The sequence below is a fragment of the Bubalus kerabau genome, chromosome 16, assembly GCF_029407905.1.
Source record: "Bubalus kerabau isolate K-KA32 ecotype Philippines breed swamp buffalo chromosome 16, PCC_UOA_SB_1v2, whole genome shotgun sequence".
Lineage (NCBI taxonomy): Eukaryota > Metazoa > Chordata > Mammalia > Artiodactyla > Bovidae > Bubalus > Bubalus kerabau.
Genome location: NC_073639.1, coordinates 14869723 through 14891267, shown reverse-complemented (window position 1 = coordinate 14891267; position 21545 = coordinate 14869723).

Below are 21545 nucleotides of genomic sequence, written 5' to 3'. Positions count from 1 at the left end.
CAAGAAAATAAAATCTGTCACTGTTTCCATTGTTTCCCCATTTATTTGCCATGAAGTGATGAGACCAGATGCCATGATCTTAGTTTTTTGAATGCTGACTTTTAAGCCAACTTTTTCACTCTCCTTTTTCACCCTTATCAAGAGGCTGTTTATGACATGATCCTCTACATAGAAAACCCTAAAGACTCCACCAGAAAATTACTAGAGCTAATCAATGAATATAGTAAAGTTGCAGGATATAAAATCAACACACAGAAATCACTTGCATTCCTATACACTAATAATGAGAAAACAGAAAGAGAAATTAAGGAAACAATTCCATTCACCATTGCAACAAAAAGAATAAAATACTTAGGAATACATCTACCTAAAGAAACTAAAGACCTATATATATAAAATTATAAAACACTGGTGAAAGAAATCAAAGAGGACACTAATAGATGGAGAAATATACCATGTTCATGGAACGGAAGAATCAATATAGTGAAAATGAGTATACTACCCAAAGCAATTTATAGATTCAATGCAATCCCTATCAAGCTACCAACGGTATTCTTCACAGAGCTAGAACAAATAATTTCACAATTTGTATGGAGATACAAAAAACCTCGAATAGCCAAAGCAATCTTGAGAAAGAAGAATGGAACTGGAGGAATCAACCTACCTGACTTCAGGCTCTACTACAAAGCCACAGTCATCAAGACAGTATGGTACTGGCACAAAGACACAAATATAGATCAATGGAACAAAATAGAAAGCTCAGAGATAAATCCACGTGCCTATGGACACCTTATCTTCAACAAAGGAGGCAAGAATATACAATGGATGAAAGACAATCTCTTTAACAAGTGGTGCTTGGAAAACTGGTCAACCACTTGTAAGAGAATGAAACTAGAACATTTTCTAACACGATACACAAAAATAAACTCAAAATGGATTAAACGTAAGACCAGAAACTAGAAAACTCCTAGAGGAGAACATAGGCAAAGCACTCTCCGACATACATCACAGCAGGATCTTCTATGACCCACCTCCCAGAATATTGGAAATAAAAGCAAAAATAAACAAATGGGACCTAATTAAACTTAAAAGCTTCTGTACAACAAAGGAAACTATAAGCAAGGTGAAAAGACAGCCTTCAGAATGGGAGAAAATAATAGCAAATGAAGCAACTGATAAACAACTAATCTCGAGAATATACAAGCAACTCCTACAGCTCAACTCCAGAAAAATAAATGACCCAATCAAAAAATGGGCCAAAGAACTAAATAGACATTTCTCCAAAGAAGACATACAGATGGCTAACAAACACATGAAAAGATGCTCAACATCACTCATTATCAGAGAAATGTAAATGAAAACCACTATGAGGTACCATTTCATGCCAGTCAGAATGGCTGTGATCCAAAAGTCTACAAGCAATAAATGCTGGAGAGGGTGTGGAGAAAAGGGAACCCTCTTACACTGTTGGTGGGAATGCAAACTAGTACAGCCACTATGGAGAACAGTGTGGAGATTCCTTAAAAAACTGGAAATAGAACTGCCTTATGATCCAGCAATCCCACTGCTGGGCATACATACTGAGGAAACCAGAAGGGAAAGAGACACGTGTACCCCAATGTTCATCGCAGCCCTGTTTATAATAGCCAGGACATGGAAGCAACCTAGATGTCCATCAGCAGATGAATGGATAAGAAAGCTGTGGTACATATACACAATGGAGTATTACTCAGCCATTAAAAAGAATACATTTGAATTAGTTCTAATGAGGTGGATGAAACTGGAGCCTATTATACAGAGTGAAGTAAGCCAGAAAGAAAAACACCAATACAGTATACTAACACATATATATGGAATTTAGAAAGATGGTAACAATAACCCTGTATACAAGACAGCAAAAGAGACACTTTAGAAGAGTCTTTTGGACTCTGTGGGAGAGGGAGAGGGTGGGATGATTTGGGAGAATGGCATTGAAACATGTATAATATCATATATGAAATGAGTCCCCAGTCCAGGTTCAATGCACGATACTGGACACTTGGGGCTGGTGCACTGGGACGACCCAGAGGGATGGTATGGGGAGGGAGGAGGGAGGAGGGTTTAGGATGGGGAACACATGTATACCTGCGGTGTATTCATTTAGATATATGGCAAAACCAATACAATATTGTAAAGTTAAAAAATAAAATAAAATTTAATTTAATTTAAAAAAGAAAAAAAAAAGAGGCTGTTTAGTTCCTCTTTGCTTTCTGCAATTAAGGTGATATTATCTGCATATCTGAGGTTATTGATATTTCTCCCAGCAATCTTGATTCCATCTTGTGATTCATCCAGCTCAGTATTTCGCATAATATAGTCTGCATAGAAGTTAAATAAGCAGGGTGACAATATACAGCTTTGATGTACTCTTTTCCCAATTTTAAACCAATCCATTGTTCCATGTCCAGTTCTGTTGTTTTTTGACTTGTGTACAGGTTTCTCAGGAAGCAGGTCAGGTGGTCTGGTATTCCCATCTCTCTAAGAATTTTCCAATTTGTTGTGATCCACACAAACACCTAGAATGCAACTACTTAGTGTTTAAGAAATGATTGATTTTGAATGTGAAAAAATAGTTGTTCAGCAGGAGCAAATAAACAATAATAAAATGTTTCTAAGAGCATAAATGCAATTCATTTTTTAAAAACATGTTAAAACTTATGGTTACTGAAGGGAAGGGGGAGAGATAAATTGGGAGATTGGAATTGATAAAGATGTTACTATATATAAATAGATAACTAATAAGGATCTACTGTACAATGAAGGGAACTCTACTCAATACTCTGTAATGATCTATAAGGGAAAAGAATCTAAAAAAAGTGGAGGTATATAAACATATATATATGTATATATGATTCACTTTACTGTTCACCTGAAACTAACACAACATTGTAAATTTACTATATTCCAAAATACTTTTTCAAAAGTGAAATAAAAAAGCGTCACCAAGGTAACATGAACTTTTCCTGTATGAGCAAATGACATCTATCAGGATTCTTTTAGAGTGAAAGTACGGTTCCTGGTGAATGTCATTAGTGGCCTTTAGAGAGGACTGTGGAAAAGTTTTACACTTATGTTCCTGTTTTGCTTTAACAAAGCATCATAAATTGGAGGGGGTAACACATCGAGCTCATGCAGAATTCAGTGCTGGATACCCATTGTAGTGGGAGAGGGAAGCAACATACAGATTAATTCTCTATTGCTAGAATGATAATGTACTATCAACTAGGTATAGAGAAAGTGCTTTGGGGAAATAAGAGAGGAAGAATTCACTAGGAAGGATGGTGAAATTCTCATTAATTGATTGACCAAATATTGATTGCAGATCTGACAGGCAAGAACTATTCTTAGCACTAATGCAAACAAAATAGCAAAAACACCTTTATGAGCTTCCATCCATGGAGGGAAGCAGACCACAGACATATAAAATGTCTCTCAGGACTTCCTTGGTGGTCCGTGGCTAAGATGCCACGCCTCCAATGGAAGGTGCCCAGGTTCAATTCCTGGTCAGGGAACTATATCCCACATGCTATAAGACCCAATGCAGCCAAATAAAACATAATAAAAAATTAAAGTTAAAAAAAAATCTCTCAAACTTCAAAGTGCTCGGGAAAACAATAATGGCAGAGGACTGAAGTTGTGTGGGAAAAGAGCAATTTTAGATAGGGCAGTTGAAAAAGCCTCCATAGGAAGACTACATTTCAGTGACGCCCTGAAGGAGGCCAGGGAGTAAGTCGTGTGACACTGGTCAATATCATGTAGGTTAAGCCAACCACCTAGGAGAGAGCAAGAGTTGGGGAGATGGAGGGATGACAAGTTCAGAGAACAGCATGAAGGCCAGTGTGGCTAGAGCAGGGAGGAAGCCAAGTTGTAGGAGACGTGGAGAGAGATCAAAAGAAGGGCCGGGTCATGGAGGACCTTGTAGACCGCTGTGAGGGGGCTATCTCCCACTGAAAAGGAAGACAGAGACAACCATGCCAAAACCCTGGACTGGAGACAATAGTAGCCCAGACCAGAATGGCAGCAGTGGAGATGGTCTGAGGTGCTCATACATGAATTTATTTGTACGTCTCTTAACAAACATTTCCTGAGTGTCTCCCACATACCAAGTATTGTACCCAGCTCCAGAGCTTGGCCTGAATCCCTTGCATCAAGGCTCTGGACTCCCTTGACCAGTGACTCAAACTATTGAAACTGAGAGCTGCCACTTCCCAAGTACTCTCATGAATGCTTTCAGGTCAAGCTGACCTCCAGGATCCTGATTATGGCCCAAGCCACACTGCCCCTTGCTGGATGTGGATGTGGTGACTTGAACTCACTCAACCCCACCAGCAGCAACCTGCTTCACAGTCAGGGTTACTGTCCATAAAAGGTGGACGTGGCAACTTTCACAGCACATATGGAGGATAGCACCCAACTGGCATAGAGGGCCAAGATCACTGTGTATGAAGAGAAGCACTGAAGATGAAAAGCACTGGAAAGGCAGACTTCATCCGAGAATGCCACCACATGACACTTGGACTTCATCCTCTAGGGCAGGGGTCCCCAGTGCCTGGGCCAGGGACAGGTACTAGTCCATGGGCTGTTAGGAATCAGGCTTCACAGCAGGAGGTGAGTGGCAGCAAGCAAATCTTCATCTGGATTTACAGCCGCTCCCTATTGCTTGCATTTCTGCCTGAGCTCCTCCACCTCAAGTTGGATCAGTGGCACCATTACGGTAAGCTGCATCATTATCTCATTATATATCACAATGTAATGACAATAAAATACACAATAACTGTGATGCACTTGAATCATCCTGAAACCATTTCACCACTGGGTCCACAGAAAAACTGTCTTCCACGAAATCGGTCCCTGGCGCCAAAAAGGCTGGGGACCACTGTTCTAGGGCAAAGCCAGTGGACACATATCTTTTATTGCATGCTTTTCATAAATGCAGTAAACTGGATTATTGTTCAGCAAATGATTACCCTCTCCTCTCCTTCCAGGCAAGAATACATGAGCCTATCCTCGCTAACAGGGGGCTTAGGCCTGTGCTTTGCTTTTATCAGTCATCCATGGGCAGAAGAAACAGCACTAGTCTCAGGTGAGGACTGAGGAGGCAGGGAGAGATTCTGCCAAGCTGTTTACAGTTACGTGCTTTGCCATGAAAAGAGTTTCCCTGAGTAACTGATAGTCCTAGAATAAGGCGAGACATCTAGCAGCCTTAAATCCAATGCAGAAATCCAAACCAGCTCCTCAGACAAGTCACAACCAACCAGAGGGCCCCAAAGCTAATCCCAGCCAACCTAGTAACTAGTAAATGTTTATTACTGAAAACCACATAGATTGTGGGATCATTTGTACTGTGGCATTATTGCAGCAAAAAACAATTCCATACAATCAGAAAAACTTTTGAGCATACATTCCCCATACACATAGACTTATTTATTTGGATGTACATACATGGACCACTACAAAATGTGAGTAAAATATAAATATAAATTAAAGCTTTGAACAGTATAATCTGAAAAATAATTAGGAATTAAGTCCTAAAAGTTTCTTTCTATCTCCCAATGGATCATCTTAAGCATTTACTGGGATGATGAGTCCAAATTTGGAGAACAGACTGTGCTCTGGGCCAGCAGATTTTGTTGTTTAAACATACTAAAACCTTGTTTAACTCTTACTTTATTCCAGGGTCTAGGGATGGATGAAAAAAAAAAAAAAAAAGAATAAGACAGAATCACATCACAGGTGTTGAAGAAGTTTTTAAAAAAGAAAAACAAAAAAGATTTCAGAGCCATTACTTCGGACATAGAAAGAAGAATATATCAGAGAGAAAAGGACAATAATTTTAGTGGGTAGAGTCATAATGTTATGGAAATCAGCCAAGAAGGCAGCACTGGGTGCTGACAAGAATTAAAAAAAGAAAGGAGAGAGAGAAAAGACAAAAATCTGGAAATAGTTTGAAATGATCCTCAACTTCATAATGACTTACCTAACAAACTTTCCACTGTATAGTCATAAGGGATTTGATTTAGGTCATACCTGAATGGTCTATTGGTTTTCTCCACTTTCTTCAATTTCAGTCTGAATTTGGCAATAAGGAGTTCATGATCTGAGCCACAGTTAGCTCCCGGTCTTGTTTTTGCTGACTATAGAGCTTCTCCATCTTTGGCTGCAAAGAATATAATCAACCTGATTTTGGTGTTGATCATCTGCTGATGGCCACGTGTAGTCTTCTCTTATGTTGTTGAGAGAGTGTTTGCTATGACCAGTGCGTTCTCTTGGCAGAACTCTATTACCCTTTGCCCTGATTCGTTCTGTACTCCAAGGCCAAATTTGCCTGTTACTCCAGGTGATTCTTGAATTCCTACTTTTGCATTCCAGTCCCCTATAACGAAAAGGACATCTTTTTTGGGTGTTAGTTCTAGAAGGTCTTGTAGGTCTTCATAGACCTGTTCAACTTCAGCTTATTCAGTGTTACTGGTCGGGGCATAGACTTGGATTGCCGTGATGTTGAATGGTTTGCCTTGGAAATGAACAGAGATCATTCTGTTGTTTTTGAGATTGCATCCAAGTAGTGCATTTCGGACTCTTTTGTTGACTATGATGGCCACTCCATTTCTTCTAAGGGATTCCTGCCCACAGTAGTAGGTATAATGGTCATTTGAGCTAAATTCACCCATTCCAGTCCATTTTGGTTCGCTGATTCCTAGAATGTTGACGTTCACTCTTGCCATCTCCTGTTTGACCACTTCCAATTTGCCTTGATTCACGGCCCTAACATTCCAGGTTCCTATACAATATTGCTCTTTACAGCATCGAACCCTGCTTCCATCACCAGTCCCATTCACAACTGGGTGTTGTTTTTGCTTTGAGTCCATCACTTCTTTTTTCTGGAGTTATTTCTCCGCTGATTTCCAGTTGCATATTGGGCACCTACCGACCTGGGGAGTTCATCTTTCAGTATCCTATCTTTTTGCCTTTTCATACTGTTCATGGGGTTCTAAAGGCAAGAATACTGAAGTGGTTTGCCATTCCCTTCTCCAGTGGACCACATTCTGTCAGACCTCTATACAGTCAGCCAAAACAAGACTGGGAGCTGACTGTGGCTCGGATCATGAACTCCTTATTCTCAAATTCAGACTGAAATTGAAGAAAGTTGAGAAAACCACTAGACTATTCAGGTATGACATAAATCAAATCCCTTATGACTATACAGTGGAAGTGAGAAATATATTTAAGGGACCAGATTTGATAGGCAGAGTGCCTGACGAAATATGGATGGAGGTTCGTGACACTGTACAGGAGACAGGAATCAAGACCATTCCCAAGAAAAAGAAATGAAAAAAAAGCAAAATGGCTGCCTGAGGAGGCCTTATAAATACCTGTGAAAAGAAGGGAAGTTAAAACCAAAGCAGAAAAGGAAAGACACTTCCATTTGAATGCAGAGTTCCAGAGAATAGCAAGGAGAGATGAGAAAGCCTTCCTCAGCAGTCATTGCAAAGAAATAGAGGAAAACAATAAAATGAGAAAGACTAGAGATCTCTTCAAGAAAATTAGAGATACCAAGGGAACATTTCATGCAAAGATGGGCTCAATAAAGGACAGAAATGGTATGGACCTAACAGAAGCAGAAGATATTAAGAAGAGATGGCAATAATACACAGAAGAATTGTACAAAAAAGATCTTCATGACCCAGATAATCACGATGGTATGATCACTCACCTAGAGCCAGACGTCCTGGAATGTGTAGTCAAGTGGGCCTTAGGAAGCATCACTATGAACAAAGCTAGTGGAGGTGATGGAATTCCAGTTGAGCTACTTCAAATCCTAAAAGATGATGCTGTGAAAGTGCTGCACTCAATGCCAGAAAATATGGAAACTCAGCAGTAGCCACAGGACTGGAAAAGGTCAGTTTTCATTCCAATCCCAAAGAAAGACAATGCCAAAGAATGTTCAAACTACTGCACAATTACACTCATCTCACACACTAGCAATGTAATGCTCAGAATTCTTCAAGCCAGGCTTCAACAGTACTTGAATCAGTAACTTCCAGATGTTCAAGCTGGATTTAGAAAAGGCAGAGGAACCAGAGATCAAACTGTCAACATCCGCTGGATCATCAGAAAAGCAAGAGAGTTCCAGAAAAACATCTATTTCTGCTTTATTGACTATGCCAAAGCCTTTGACTGTGTGGATCACAATAAACTGTGGAAAATTCTTCAAGAGATGGGAATACCAGACCCCCTGACCTGCCTCTTGAGAAACCTGTATGCAGGTCAGGAAGCAACAGTTAGAACTGGACATGGAACAACAGACTGGTTCCAAATAGGAAAAGGAGTACGTCAAGGCTGTATATTGTCACCCTGCTTGTTTAACTTATATGCAGAGTACATCATGAGAACACTGGGCTGGAGGAAGCATAAGCTGGAACCAAGATTGCTGGGAGAAATATCAATAACCTCAGATATGCAGATGACACCACCCTTATGTTAGACAGTGAAGAAGAACTAAAGAGCCTCTTGATAAAACTGAAAGAGGAGAGTGAAAAAGTTGGCTTAAAGTTCAACATTCAGAAAACTGAGATCGTGGCATCCAGTCCCATCACTTCATGGGAAATAGATGGGGAAACAGTGGATGACTTAATTTTACTGGGCTCCAAAATCACTGCAGATGGTGACTGTAGTCATGAAATTAAAAGACGCTTACTCCTTGGAAAGAAAGTTATGACCAACCTACATAGCATATTCAAAAGCAGGGACATTACTTTGACAACAAAGGTCCGTCTAGTCAAGGCTATGGTTTTTCCTGTGGTCATGTATGGATGTGAGAGTTGGACTGTGAAGAAAGCTGAGTGCTGAAGAATTGGTGCTTTTGAACTGTGGTGCCGGAGAAGTCTCTTGAGAGTCCCTTGGACTGCAAGGAGATCCAGCCAGTCCATTCTAAAGGAGATCAGTCTTGGGTGTTCTGTGGAAGGAATGATGCTAAAGCTGAAACTCCAGTACTTTGGCCACCTCATGCGAAGAGTTGACTCATTGGAAAAGATTCTGATGCTGGGAGGGATTGGGGGCAAGAGGAGAAGGGGACGACAGAGGATGAGATGGCTGGATGGCATCACCGACTCAGTGGACGTGAGTTTGAGTGAACTCCAAGAGATGGTGATGGACAGGGAGGCCTGGCATGCTGCAATTCATGGGGTTGCAGAGTCAGACACGACTGAGCGACTGAACTTAACTGAACTGAGTCAAGGCTATGGTTTTTTCAGTGGTCATATATGGATTTGAGAGTTGAACTATAAAGAAAGCTGAGTGCTGAAGAATTGATGCTTTTGAACTGTGGTGTTGGAGAAGATTCTTGAGAGTCCCTTGGTCTGCAAGGAGATCCAACCAGTCCATCCTAAAGGATATCAGTCCTGGGTGGTCATTGGAAGGACTGATGTTGAAGCTGAAACTCCAATACTTTGGCCACCTGATGCAAAGAGCTGACTCATTGTTAAAGACCCTGATGCTGGGAAAGATTGAGGGCAGGAGGAGAAGGGGATGACAGAGGTTGAGATGGTTGGATGGCATCACCGACTCAATGGACATGGGTTTGGGTGAACTCCAGGAGTAGGTGATGGACAGGGAGGCCTGGCGTGCTACGGTTCATGGGGTCGCAAAGAGTTGGACACGACTGAGCGACTGTACTGAACTGAACAAATTGTAGCTAATCTTCATACATACCCATGAAATAATAGTTTATATTTATAAACTGTGATTAGTAAAATCTTCTCTCATACTTAATTTTGTTAATTTTAATCCTCATAGTAACCTTACGAGATGGATATTAATATCCTCATTTGGTAACTGAAGACCACTAAGGCTCAAATACTTCTTCCCTTACATCTAAAACGATGCAGAAGAATCTGGAAACATTTTTCTCGTTGGGCCTGTAGTTAATTTTTGCAGTCAGATGTGAGAAGATCTTCCTTCACTTTGGAAGATGACAGCAATTCTATATGTTAATTGGTCTAATGAGCAAGCAGCTAAAACTGTGGTCTCAGTGAAAATGGGATGGCCATGTGGTTTGGTGAGTTATACAGACAATATCATAGACGTTCTGTCATGTGCGTTGCAAAGCTTTCATCAGCTTAAAGAAACATTATGGTGAGTGTATTCACTATGAACAGACTCTTAATAAGAATAAACGATGTAGATCTCCAGTTGCTTTATGAGATGTGGGATCTTTATCTACATTTTACAATGTGTATACTCATATATAGCCTTATGAAACTCAGATCTAACAGAATGAATTGAAAGCTGGGAAAACTTGGATAAGAACAATGTATTAAAAAAAGAAGTAGATATGTGGAATCTAGAAAAATGGTACAGATGATCTTATTTATAAAGCTGAAATAGAGACACAGACATAGAGAGAAAATATATCTTCCCTGGTGGCTCACACGGTAAAGCATCTGCCTATCATGTGGGAGACCCGGGTTCAATCCCTGGGTCGGGAAGATCTCCTGGAGAAGGAAATGGCAACCCACTCCAGAATTCTTGCCTGGAAAATCCCACGGATATTGGAACCTGGTAGGCTACAGTCCATGGGGTCGCAAAGAGCTGGACATGACTGAGCGACTTCACTTTCAAGAAGGGAAGGGAGGGTGAATTGGGAAACTGGGATTGACACATATACACTATTGATACTATGTATAAAATATAAAACTAATGAAAATTGACTATACAGCACAAAGGATTCTACTCAATGCTCTGTGGCGACCTAGATGGGAACGAAATCCAAAAGAAAGGGCATATATGTGTATGTACACCTACTTCACTTTGCTGAACAGCAGAAACTAACACAACATTGTAAAGCAACTATCAGTTCAGTTCAGTTCAGTCGCTCAGTCGTGTCCGACTCTTTGCAACCCCATGAATCACAGCACGCCAAGCCTCCCTGTCCATCACCAACTCCTGGAGTTTACCCAAACTCATGTCCATCAAGTCGGTGATGCCATTCAGCCATCTCATCCTCTGTCGTCCCCTTCTCCTACTGCCCCCAATCCCTCCCAGCATCAGGGTCTTTTCCAATGAGCCAACTCTTCGCATGGGGTGGCCAAAGTACTGGAGTTTCAGCTTTAGCATCAGTCCTTCCAAAGAACACCCAGGACTGATCTCCTTTAGAATGGACTGGTTGGATCTCCTTGCAGTCCAAGGGACTCTCAAGAGTCTTCTCCAACACCACAGTTCAAAAGCATCAATTCTTCAGCACTCAGCTTTCTTCATAGTCCAACTTTCACATCCATACATGACCACTGGAAAAACCATAGCCTTGACTAGATGGACCTTTGTTGGCAAAATAATGTCCCTGCTTTTGAATATGCTATCTAGGTTGGTCATAACTTTCCTTCCAAGGAGTAAGCGTCTTTTAATTTCATGGCTGCAATCACCATCTGCAGTGATTTTGGAGCCCAAAAAAATAAAGTCTGACACTGTTTCCACTGTTTCCCCATCTATTTCCCATGAAGTGATGGGACCAGATCAGTCATGTCTAACTCTTTGAGACCCCATGAACTGCAGCACACCAGGCCTCCCTGTCCATCACTAACTCCCGGAGTTCACCCAAACCCATGTCCATTGAGTCAGTGATGACATCCAACATTCTTATCCTCTGTCATCCCCTTCTGTTCCTGCCCTCAATCTTGCCCAGCATCAGGGTCTTTTCCAATGAGTCGGTTCTTCACATCAGGTGGCCAAAGTATTGGAGTTTCAGCTTCAATATCAGTCCTACCAATGAACACCCAGGACTGATCTCCTTTAGGATGGACTGGTTGGATCTCCTTGCAGTCCAAGGGACTCTCAAGAGTCTTCTCCAACACCACATTTCAAAAGCATCAATTCTTCGGCGCTCAGCTTTCTTTATACTCCAACTCTCACATCCATCCATGACCACTGGAAAAACCATAGCCTTGACTAGACGGACCTTTGTTGACAAGAGTAATGTCTCTGCTTTTTAATATGTTGTCTAGGTTGGTCATAACTTTCCTTCCAAGGAGTAAGCATCTTTTAATTTCATGGCTGCAGTCACCATCTGCAGTGATTTTGGAGCCCAGAAAAATAAAGTCGCCACTGTTTCCACTGTTTCCCCATCTATTAGCCATTATACTCCAATTTTAAAAAATAAGAAATGGGTTTAGAGAAGTATTGCATTCAAGATCAAGTGCCACAAATTATAAGAAGTGCAAACTTGAGTTGTTCACTTGCATCTTAATTTCAAGGCGGTTGGGAAAGTGCTTTGAAAACATATAAAGGCATCCAAGAAACAGTTACTGCATTGGATATACACATGTGAACAATACAAGCATTGTGCCTGCCCTTGTAGAGGTTATAATGTTAAAATAGCTATTTATTGAGTAACTTTCATGTGCCCAGCACTGAGATAGGTGCTGTGGATAAATGGGAGCAAACTCGTGCTGTTTAGGTGCTTAGTGTATAGAGGAGAATATAAAATATGCAAGCCATACAGGTAAGTGTAAAATTAAAATAGAAAAAAGTGCAAGGAAGGAAAGAGACATGCTCTGCTCTTACAGGAATTTCAACTCAACAGAGAGATCACTTAAACTTAATTCTGAACAATGATTAGGAAAAAAAAAAATTAAGGGCACAGATCAGCTGGTGCAATTTCCAGGGGGACGTTCATATGTAAAGGGAGGGAGCTGGGACTATTTTATGTATGTGAAGAAAGTCAGTGTGACTGGATTAAAAAATGAAAGAGGTCCCAAGGCAAGATAAAGTTAGGAGAGATGTAGCATCCATTGCTGTATAAGCTATTTTAGGGAGTTTCTCACTTTATCCAAGGAGCCTAGGAACTCAATCACAGAGCTTTAAAGGGTGGTAATAAGGTGTGAATAGTATGTTCATATTTGCCTTTTGTAAAGATCACAGGACTACAATGTGCATATCTGACTGGAATATTCTGAAGCTAGAGTGATAGAAAAGATAGAAAAGTCCAGAGGCTAATGAGTGGATTGAATGAGATACAATGGAATATTACTCAGCTATAAAAAAGAATGAAATAATGCCATTTGCAGCAACATAGATGAACCTAGAGATTATAATATTAAGTGGAGTAAGTCAAGGATAAGTATCATATAAATCTCTTATATGTGGAACCTTAAAAAAATGAAACAAATGAATTTACTTACAAAACAGACTCACAAACACAGAAAACAATCTTATGGTTACCAAAGGGGATAACCAAGGTGTGTGCGCTGCGTGCTTAGTTGCTCAGTCATGTCCGATTCTTTGTAACCCCATGGACAATAGCTTGCCAGGCTCCTCTGTCCATGGGGATTCTCCAAGCAAGAATACTGGAATGGGCTGCCATGCCCACCTCCAGGGGAATCTTCCCAACCCAGGGACTGAACCCAGGTCTCCCTCATTGCAGGAGGATTCTTTACCATCTGAGCTACCAGGCAAGCCCAAGAATACTGGAGTGGGCAGCCTATCCCTTCTCCAGGGGATCTTCTCAGCCCAGGAATCAATCTGGGGTCTCCTGCATTGCAGGCAGATTCTTTACCAACTGAGCTACCAGGGAAGGCCCTAGCCAAGGTGGGGGGCAGATAAACTAGGAGTTTGGGATTAACATATACACACTGCTATACATAAAATAGATAAACAACAGGACCTATTGTATAACACAGGAAACTATATCAAATGTCTTATAATAACCTAGAATGGAAAAGAAGCTGCAAATATATACATATAGCTGAATCACTTTGCTGTATACTTAAAGTTTTTCAGCACAACATTGTAAATCAACTATACCTCAATTAAAAAAAAAAAGAGTAATGGCACTCTGGATTAGTGGTAGTAGTAGAGAAGAAATATTAACATAGAAAAAGAAAACATCAGAGAGAGAAAAGCTATCTTTCCCTACCAAAAATAAAATAATGGCTGCCTTTTTTCTAGTGGTTTCTATTTACCAGGCACTATACACACGTATTGGAGAAGGCAATGGCACCCCACTCCAGTACTGTTGCCTAGAAAAACCCATGGATGGAGGAGCCTGGTGGGCTGCAGTCCATGGGGTCGCTACGAGTTGGACACGACTGAGCGACTTCACTTTCACTTTTCACTTTCATGCATTGGAGAAGGAAATGGCAACCCACTGCAGTGTTCTTGCCTGGAGAATCCCAGGGACAGCAGAGCCTGGTGGGCTGCCGTCTCTGGGGTCGCACAGAGTTGGACACGACTGAAGCGACTTAGCAGCAGCAGCATACACACGTATAACCTACTTTAAACTCACAAAACCCCTCAGTTTGGTATTACTGCCATTTTACCAATGTCAAAACAGGGGACTTCTCAGGAACTATACTCAGCATTTTGCAATAACCTGTAAGGAAAAGAATATGGGGGAAAAAGGATATTTATGGATGTATAACTGAATTACTTTGGTGTACGCCTGAAACTAACAAAACACTGTAAATCAACTATTTGTTGTTGCTGTTGTTCAGTCACTAAGTCATGTTCAACTCTTTGCACCCCCACGGACTGCAGCACATCAGGCTTCTTTGTCCTTCAACTATACTCCTATTTTTTAAAATGATTAAAAAATTAATTTTAAAAAGCAGGAGTGTCTCAGCACGTATAATGAACTTGTCTGAAAGCAAGGCCTATGTATTTGCCACCACTCCATGCCATCCTACCATATGGAATCCACCTAAACTTGTGGTTGGAACACACCCATCAAACAGTGTGCTGTGTTGGACTGTAATTCTGAGAGCCCTTTGCCCACACAATGTCAAGCAATGCTTCACGAAGGAGGTGATCTTGGAGGTGGATTTTGTCATCAAGTTTGTTACTATAAATAAATATTTGCTGACCACACTATTGGAATATGAAATGGAACAAGTAAAAGGGCATTGAGGAAAGAATACTTTGCATTGTTTCAAAGTTGAAAATACATCCTTTTACTAAACCCCAGACACCCAGTATTTTTCACGAATAATCAACGAAAAAGAAAAGAGATGAGTGTAGAGCTACTCTGAGGAAAATGAAAGTCAAACTTGACATCACACTCACAGGTTGCTCTCCAAGTGTTGTGGTCAAAACAATTCTAGGGACTTCCTGGAGGTTGAGTGGTTAAGACTCCAAGCTTACAGTGCAGGGGGCATGGGTTCAATTCCTGGCCAAGGAACTAAGGTTCCACAAGCCACATGGTGCAGCAAAAAATTTTTTAAAAAAGGATTCTATATAAAAAGGAGATACTTCCTCTATCCCCAGAAGATGATCCTTGAGCAGCCTTGAACTTGTGCTGTTACCTGAACACCCAGCAGAGGGGACGACCTCAACTCCTCCTCTGAACTCCCCTGTAGGTGAGGAGCCACAACCTGCCTTCATGGGACAAGCCCACACTTGAACTTTCTTGGGCTTTTGTCCATGTTTTACCAGCATCAACGTTCAATGGCAATTTCATCAGAAGAACATGAATCACACACGTTGAGTTATAGAATTTCCAACATTCTTGAGCAAGATGTGCTAAGCCTTACATTACAGTTGGCCCATGTGGACTTGGCCAAAGGCACACCTCGAGTTCAAGGGAGCTAAAGCAGTACCACCCTGTAGCCTCTGAGAGTCTTCATGGTGATACATGAAGTGTTAAAATATTTGTGCTCTTCACTTTTTTCTTATGCTCTTCAGGCTTTGTCTACCTGAAGCATAAATAACTGGGCTTTTTTTTTTAAATCAATTCAATGTGAGAAAAATAACCTGATTCTTTCTCCTTGAATGAAAGAAACCACGAAAGGAGCAGATTTTTTTTCACTCTACAACTGTGTGTGTTGATGCTATATTGGCAAAAACACAAAGGAGTGTGGTGTGTGTCCTACATCAAATAAAACACAACCTCCAAGACACTGTGTGATAAAGTCATGCCACCTTTGGGCTTCCCTCAACACTCTTCTGAGTCTTCTCCATGCACACCAGCCTTCTTTCTGTTCCTCAGATAAACCAAGCTTGTTCCTACTGGGGCCACTGCACTTGGCAGCTACCTCTGTTCAGAACACCCTGCTCCCAGGGTGTTCGACTTGCTTCAACTTGTCATTTATGACTCAACTGATACATCACCTCCTCAGAGACGCTTTCCCAGGTCCTCTCCTAAATGGTACATTCCCTTCATAACCATCAACCCCTCTCTCTTTGCAGCTGTGTTTTCTTCATGGCACTTTTCCCTACTGGAAATATCTTGTTCGTTTGTTTGTTTTGCTGTTTTTGTCTCTGTCTCCTGTCTAATATAGGAACCCCAAGAGCAGGGACCTTGTTTGTCTTGTCCACCAACATATCTCCAGAGAATTGAATATCTGCCTACGGACAGTTCTCAATAAATGCTTGCTGTTTGAATGAATCAATGAATAAATAACTATAGGAAGGAATGGTTTCTAGGAAAGTTGTAGCAAAGTCCCTGATTCTAAACATTTCCAGGACTGATGGTAAGCCAGCAGTCCTCTACAGCAGAGGTGAATAACTCTGGGAACAGGGTTCTATCCTTGATATCCATCCTTATGTTTAGCCAAACTCCAACTAATGAAAAAGGGAGAAAATTCTTCTTTATATTGCCACATCTACGTTTCCCTGTTTGTGCCAAGAGACGATATTCCTGAACAGAAGCCAACGAATAGAAATACATAATACAGAAACAACAAACTTTTCTCCCTCCACAGTTAAAGGGATTTCTACATAAACAAGCAATTCTTAGTTTTCTCAATTTAATGTATTCCAGAGACTATTTTTGCAGTTCACTATCCACAAATATTGAATGTATACACTTTACACTCTTTGGTTCTACTTAATCTTGATTAATTTCTGAAGATTTCCATTGCATTTTCTCTCTCTCCTCTCTCTCTCTCTCTCTCTTTCTCTCAGTATATGCCTAATTTTAAAATACAGATGAGAATTTGTGAGCCACAGAATAGACATATCATGAATCATGGCCCCAACCAGAAAAACAAAGAAAACAAGCATGTTATATAGCAAAATGTTTGAACTAGAAACATGTCTCCTTGTTTCAAAGAAAAGCCACTCATAATGACTGCCTAACTTTTTAATTTATGGAGGCAAAAGTATTTTTATTCCATTGAATACCACATATAAAAATGCAATAATCCAAAACATATTCTGTCCTATTTAAAGCTAAATGTCATTCTTGTTGAAAATCAGTACCATTCGAAATGTTGTGTTCACGTATATAATACATGTTACTAATTTATGAAGATGGAAATTTAAATATTTGCTATTTATCTAAAATGCCTGGTGGCTCAGTGGTAAAGAATGTGCCTGTCAATGCAGGAGACACAGGTTTGATCCCTGATACTGGAGTATCCCAAAGGCCATGGAGCAACCAAGCCCATGTGCTCCAACTATTGAGCCTGTGCTCTACAGCCCGGGAGCAGCAACTACTGACGTCTCCACTCCTAGAGCCCGGGCACCACCACAAGAGAAGCCGCTGCAATTAGAGAGCAGCCCTCACTTGCCACAACTAGAGCAAAGCATACACAGCAATGAAGACCCAGCACTGACAAAAACAGTAAATAAATTATAATAAAATAAAGTGCCTATTCACATACAATAAAAGTCATCATCTAAAATTCTAAATTACCCTTTATTTAGAATTTAAAAGATTCAGAAATTAATGACTAGCATTTAACAAACAGTAATAACAGTGATAAAATAAATAAAAGAGAAGTAGTTTCTATTGATGTAAATGTCTTCACGTTGGAAATTTGACAAACTGCCTCATAGAAAAAATTTAGCCAGTAAACAGATTTTTTAAAAAAAAATTATATTATGGGTAAGGAGTCAATATTTTAATTAACTAGCATTTTCCTCTATGGAATGGATTTCTCCATTCTCCATGGATTTCTCCATGCCTTCCATTTATAGGCTAACTCCTTAACCTACCTCTGAGTTTATATTCAGATAAATGTATGAGGTAGTTTGTTGACTCAAATTGATCTTCCAATACCCTTAATCATTGGAAGGCAAACTGACTCTCTCAACCTAATCTCAAAAGTACATGGCTAGTTTCTGTTGCTTGAAAAATTGTACTACATGGGTAGAAAACCTAAACAGGCATTTCTCCAAAGAAGATATACACATGGTCAAACGCACATGAAAAGATGCTCAACGTCACTAATGATTAAAGAATTCAAATCAAAACTCTAATGAGGTATCACCTCACATTGGTCAGAGTTCAGTTCAGTTCAGTTCAGTTGCTCAGTGGTATCCGACTCTTTGCGACCCCATGAATCGCAGCACGCCAGGCCTCCCTGTCCATCACTAACTCCCGGAGTTCACTCAGACTCACGTCCATCGAGTCAATGATGCCATCCAGCCATCTCATCCTCTGTCGTCCCCTTCTCCTCCTGCCCCCAATCCCTCCCAGCATCAGAGTCTTTTCCAATGAGTCAACTCTTCGCATGAGGTGGCCAAAGTACTGGAGTTTCAGCTTTAGCATCAGTCCTTCCAAAGAAATCCCAGGGCTGATCTCCTTCAGAATGGACTGGCTGGGTCTCCTTGCAGTCCAAGGGACTCTCAGAGTAGCTATCATCAAAGAATCTACAGAAAATAAACACCAGAGAGGGCATGGAGAAAAGAGAATGCTCCTGCCCTTTTGTGGGAATGTAAATTGGTGCAGCCACTATGGAAAGTGGAGGTCCCTTAAAAAACTAAAAATAGGGCTACCGTATGATCCAGCAATTCTACTCCTGGGGATATATCCAGAAAAACTGAAAACTCTGATTCAAAAAGATTTGCGCACCCCAATATTCATAGCAGCACTATTTACAGGAGCCAAGACGTGGAAGCAACCTAAGAGTCCATCAGCAAATGGATAAAGAAGGTGTGGATAGCTATATACATTTCATTACGTATGTACTCATACACAATAAAATATGTATGTGTTTACTCAGTCATAAAAAGATGAAATAATGTCATTTGCAACAATAGGAATGGACCCAGAGATGATCATACTAAGTGAAGTAAGTTGCCCGGGTCCAGCCCCGGTGGATCCAGGGAATTTGAAGGGGAGACGGCTTCGGCAATCAGGATACGATAGAATTAAAGATATAAAGAGTGGTTAAATAAGGATAGTTCAGTGAGAAAATTCAGTGGAGAAAAGAGGCTGAATAACTTGGTTTACGTGGAAAGCCAATAAAATTCCAAGACAAGGAATTTGCGTCACCTACGTAGGCCACAGGCATCCTCCTGTTCTCCCGAAAGAGAGGAGACACTAAGGCCTCCCCGGTCAGATCTTAGAAGCCCAGGCAGAATTAGCAGGCTTGACGAGCCTGCACGCTCCAGATGGGAATTCAGCCAGAAGGTGAGAGAAAGAACCACATGGGGAGACCAAGCTTTGGTGAACAAGGCCCGCACTTTATTTTCCAAAGTAGTTTTTATACCTCAAGTTGTGCATAGAGGACAATGGGGGAAGGGGTAGAGTCATGCAAGGACAGCAGTCCTTGATCCTTATCGAAGCCAGGCTTTCAAACTTATCATATGCAAAAGTTAGGTGATTTACATCATCTTCTGGCCAGGAGGCCTGTTAACATTTTATGACCCTTTCTTCAGAAAACTTATTTTTCTCTAAAGGTGATTATTCTAAAGTCAGGTGCCACCCTCCAAAAGCATTAGATAAAGTTGCATTCCTATAGGGCAAAGGTGTGGTGCGCTATAACAAGAAAAGAATTAACTCAAGGATCCAAGGTTACAAACATTAAAGCTACTACTTACATTCCTATACACCAATTATATTAATCAATACACTCCCAGGGACACAGTAGGTAAGGGATATGGAAACTTAGCAGCAAACATTGGCCCAACAAGTGAAAAACCCTTCACCAATACAATTTCTAATCAATCTTTTAACTGCTCAAAGGAATCTGTATTTAGACAGTTTAGAACATCTCATGCCTCTCACGATTGGGAGGCTGTGAACAATCACATGTGGCTGGAAGAACCTATTCAGGCAGGCTAGAGAACTCCTAAAGGAGTTTGTGAACTAAAACACTCTTGTCACACCCAGGAACTTTATTAACTGGAGCTGTAAGTTAACTCTTTTTCAGAGAGAGGTGGTGGGGGACAGCCCCCGTAAAGTCAGAGGTGTAGGTGAGAGCACAAAGCAGTAAAGTAGGCAGACTCTGCTTTTGGGGGTAGGTGCTCGAGAATTTCCAGGGGTACTCCTGAGGCTCGATCCCGCCTTTGCGTATGTGGAGCCTCCTTCCTCATGACCTTTGCCACGGGCGGAGTTCCTCACGCTGGCTCCCAGCAGTAAGTCAGACAGCCAAACACTGTATGATATTACTTACAAATGAAATCTAAAAAAAATAATACAAACGAACTTTTTACAAAAAAGAAACAGACCTACAGACATAGAAAATAAGCTTAAGGTTACTGAAGGGGAAAGGTGAGGGAGGGATAAATTAGGAGTATGAAATTAACATACACACTACTATATATAAAATAAACAAGGATTTAGTGCACAGCACCAGACCACCTGACCTGACTCTTGAGAAACCTATATGCACATCAGGAAGCAACAGTTAGAACTGGACATGGAACAACAGACTGGTTCCAAATAGGAAAAGGAGTATGTCAAGGCTGTATATTGTCACCCTGCTTGTTTAACTTATATGCAGAGTACATCATGAGAAACGCTGGGCTGGAGGAAGCACAGGCTGGAATCAAGATTGCCAGGAGAAATATCAATAACCTCAGATATGCAGATGAAACCACCCTTATGGCAGAAAGTGAAGAAGAACTAAAGAACCTCTTGATGAAGGTGAAAGAGGAGAGTGAAAAGTTGGCTTAAAGCTCAACATTCAGAAAACTAAGATCGTGCCATCCGGTCCCATCACTTCATGGCAAATAGATGGGGAAACAGTGGAAACAGTGGCTGACTTTATTTTTCTGGGCTCCAAAATCACTGCAGATGGTGACTGCAGTCATGAAATTAAAAAATGCTTACTCCTTAGAAGGAGAAGTTATGACCAACCTAGACAGCATATTGAAAAACAGAGACATTACTTTGCCAACAAAGGTCCATCTAGTCAAGGCTATGGTTTTTCCAGTGGTCATGGATGGATGTGAGAGTTGGACTGTGAAGAAAGCTGAGTGCCAAAGAATTGATGCTTTTGAACTGTGGTGTTGGAGAAGACTCTTGAGAGTCCCTTGGACTGCAAGGAGATCCAACCAGTCCATCCTAAAGGAGATCAGTCCTGAGTGTTCATTGGAAGGACTGATGTTGAAGCTGAAACTCCAATACTTTGGCCATCTGATGTGAAGAGCTGACTCATTTGAAAAGACCCTGATGCTGGGAAAGATTGAGGGCAGGAGGAGAAGGGGACAACAGAGGATGAGATGGTTGGATGGCATCACCGACTCAATGGACATGGGTATGGGTGAACTCCGGGAGTTGGTGATGGACAGGAAGGCCTGGCGTGCTGTGGTTCATGGGGTTGCAAAGAGTCAGACACGACTGAGCA